General features: G+C 38.2%; 1 pseudogene across 1 annotated transcript; it reads right to left on the minus strand.

Annotated features, from left to right (window-relative positions):
* LOC309642494 (cytochrome c pseudogene) lies at positions 1-3,503 on the minus strand (annotated as a pseudogene). Its single transcript has 2 exons — positions 3,493-3,503; positions 1-3,009 (listed from the first exon to the last, which is right to left on the minus strand). The product of its transcript is annotated as a cytochrome c pseudogene (transcript).
* Positions 3,504-3,727: the final 224 nt, after the last annotated feature.

Consider the following 3,727-nt stretch of genomic DNA (forward strand, 5'->3'; position numbering starts at 1 on the left):
CCACATCTGGGATCTGCTGCATCCCAAAGGCCCCTATGAAGGGCACACCCATGAGATCCACTTCCTGTGGCTCCCACCTTTCTAAACTCTCTTGTCTGACAGGACAGCCTTGTCATTTATCTGGGGCCTCCAAGGTTAACTGTACTCTGAGCTGCAACCAGCTGGTGTCTGGGCTTTGGGAAACCTGGGTCTTCTGAAGGCAGGCTGGGGGCACAGAACATGCCAAAGTGAAGCCCTCCTGATTTCCTGATTCTGCCTTGTCTTAGAATGAGGTCACTTCCAGGAAAAAGAAACTGAGAGAAAGAATTAACAGCCAGACTGGTAAAAATAAAACATGAACATATGGCCATTCACAATAACATCATAAATAAGAAAATACTTAGGAATAAATTTAACAAATGAAGGGCAAGATTGTGCACTGAACACTATGAAACATGGCTGAGATCAATTAAAGAACATCTAAATAAATGGAGAGATATTTCATGTTCATGGGCTACAAGACTCCATATTGTCAAGTTGGCAATTCTCCCCAAATTGATCTACATATTAAATACAATCCTTATAAAAATCTCAGCAAGCTTTTTTATAGAAATTGACAAACTGACTCTAAAATTTATTTGGAAATTCTAAGGACAGAGAATAGACCAAACTATTTGGAAAAAGAACAAAGTTGGAGGACTGATACTACCTGACCTTGAAACATATTATAAAGCCATAGTAATCAAGATAGTGTGGCATTGGTGCAAGATAGGCATATAGATCAAAGAAAAGATACTGAGTCCTAAAGTAAGCCATTAAATGTATAGTGAATTGTCTTTTACCTAAGGTCCAAAGACAATTCAATGTCTTGTTGAATTGTCAAGGCACGTTTGACCATTTGTTCAAACTTGTCAACCAATGATGCTGGGGCAGTTGGCTACCCACGTGAACTTAAACCCTCACTTCGTTCCATACACAAAAATTAACCCCAAATGGATTAAAGCCTTAAATATAAGAGCTAAAACCATAAAACTCCCAAAAGAAAACAAAGGAATACATCTTCGTGACGTTGTGTTAGGCGAAGAATTTTTCATCTTTTTGGAAGAGACCAAAAAGAAGATCCATAAAAGAAAAAAAAATCAGCAAATTTACTTTATCAAAATTTTAAAAATTTGTTTCAAAGGACACCATTAAGAAAATGAAAAGACAAGCCCACAGACTGGGAGGAAATATTTGTAAATCGCATACTGATTAAGGTATTGTATCCAAAATATATCAAGAACACTTATAATTCAATAATAAGAAGACAAACAACTCAATTTAAAAATAGGCTAAAGACTTGTGTAGACATTTCACCAAAGAAAACACATGGATGGCTAATTAGCTCATAAAAACATGCTTAACGTATTCAACTAATGAGATTAGTCATTAGGTAAATGCAAACTAAAACCAGCAGTGAGATACCAATTTACACCCACTTAAATGACTATACTTTTTAAAAGGACAATATCAAGTGTCGTTAAAGAAGTAGAGAAATAGAAACTCTCTTATACTGCAGGTAGGAATGTAAAATGGTATAATTACTTTCGGGAAACAGTATGGCAGTTTCTTAAAAAGCTAAACATAAACTTACCAAAATAGCCAGCAATTCCATTCCCAGGAATCTTCCTAAAAGAAATAAAAAACCTATGTTCACAAAAAGATTCATATGCAGACGTTCATAGCAGCATTATTCATGACAACCAAAACGCAGAACAACCCAAACGTCCATCAAATTCGAGTGGATACATAAATGTGAGTATCCGTCCAGTGGATACCACTCAGCAATAAAAACGAAGAACTACTGACACATACTGCGCATGAATGACCTCAAATATATTATGCAAAGAAGCCAGATGCAAAGACTACATACAGTAAGACTCCCTTTATATGAAGAGTCCACCAAAGGCAAACTTACAGAGACAGAAATCAGACCTTGAATGCCTAGGACATTATGTGTGTTTGGAGGGGAGGAGAAGGTGGGGATTAACGGCAAGCAAACACAAGGGAACTTTTGGGGTGATAGAAATGTTCAATAACTGGATTTCGGTGATGGTTACACAACTCTTGTTTGTGTGTGTGTGTGTGTGTTCAATATTCTTCAATATTATACATAAGCTACATTAAAATGCCTTTCATTAAATAAAAGGCAACATTTTAGATACAGGGAATTTTAATTAAATAGGCATAGTTAAGACCAAAAAGATAAAGTAGACATTGCCAGCTTATCTTCAACCCTTGCCTTAACAGGCTGGTAAACACAACTTGAAACACACAGGTGAGTCTTGCTCTGTTTTATGAAACAATAAAGGAATCTCCTCAGTACTTAAATATGTTAATATAACCTGTTGTATAGATCTACCTATAAAACCAAACTCCTATAGGTTTTGAGATGGCATTCACCATCTCTGTGAAAAGTTGAACATTACTAATCAAATTCAATCATATTTTTAGAAGGGGAAAACAGTGACAGCCCTTGCTGAACCAGAATTACTTTCAAAATTCAAAAAGCTGATCATCGTTTAGCCACAAGCCAGTCCTATTTAAATCAGGACTGTCCAACAGAAATATTCTATCAGCCATTCACCATCTGAATTCTGGTATATGAGATCAGTTTAGATACGGTATGCATAAAAAGGTCATAGACATTTCTGTGTTGTAATAAATAGGGCAGTAGCCACCTATTACTCATTAGTAGCTTTTTTGAGAGAAGTTACTAAGTCTACGCTTTCTGCCTTCTTAATGCCAGTGAAGATTACTTTTGTTCCAGGAATGTACTACTTAGGATTCTCCAAATACTCGCCAGTGATGCCTTTGTTCTTGTTGACATCTGCGTAAGAGAATCCAGGGTCCTGAACTGTCTTTTGCCCAAATAGAGCATGGAGGTTTGGTCCAGTCTTGTGCTTGCCTCCCTTTTCCACGGTAGGGCACTGGACACACTGCTGAAAAATCGTCTTGCCCTTCTCCACATCACCCACTTTGAAACTGTTCCTTTGTCATATGTGATACGAAAGTTCCAATACAAGTTGGATGTCCACTGTCTCCACAACTCTTGAAGTTTACTAAAAATCACTGAATCATACTCTTAAAATGGGTGAATTTTATTATAACTTATATGTCAATAAAACTACTTAAAAGAAACAACTACATGGGAATGCCCCACAGAGCTGGCTAAATGAGGAAGACAATAGATGATGGACACAGTTCTCTGCCAGCTCCCGTTTCCTTCTGAGAAAAGAAGAGGGAGCTGGAGAGTGGTCTTAGTGATTTGGACCAGTCTTAGCAGTAACAACTCCCACAGCTCTTAGAATAAAGGCCCAACTCCATCCTGGCCAGGCCCTGCCCTCTCCAGCATCAGTTCCCAACACTCTCCCATGCCTTATGTCCTCCCCAAATACACTGGCCTTCTTTCAGGACTTCATATTGGTGTAGTCCTTCCCACCACAGGGCCTCTGCATGTGCTGTCAACCCTACCAGAAACACATTTCGCTTTCTGCCTAGGCACCTTCTACTCAGTCTTCAGACCTCAGCTCCATTGTCTCTTCCTTGGGGAAGCCTTCCTTGATTTCCTGAGCTTGCTCATTCCTCTATGAATTGGTATCATAGACCCTTTCTCCCTATAGAATTTATCACAGTAGCAACTTTTTATTTATTTGTGATATCATGACTCATGTTAGACCAGTTACCATGAAGATAGGAAACATGTCTA

This window comes from Balaenoptera physalus (genome assembly GCF_965194825.1).
Source record: "Balaenoptera physalus genome assembly, chromosome: 1".
Taxonomy (NCBI): Eukaryota; Metazoa; Chordata; class Mammalia; order Artiodactyla; family Balaenopteridae; genus Balaenoptera; species Balaenoptera physalus.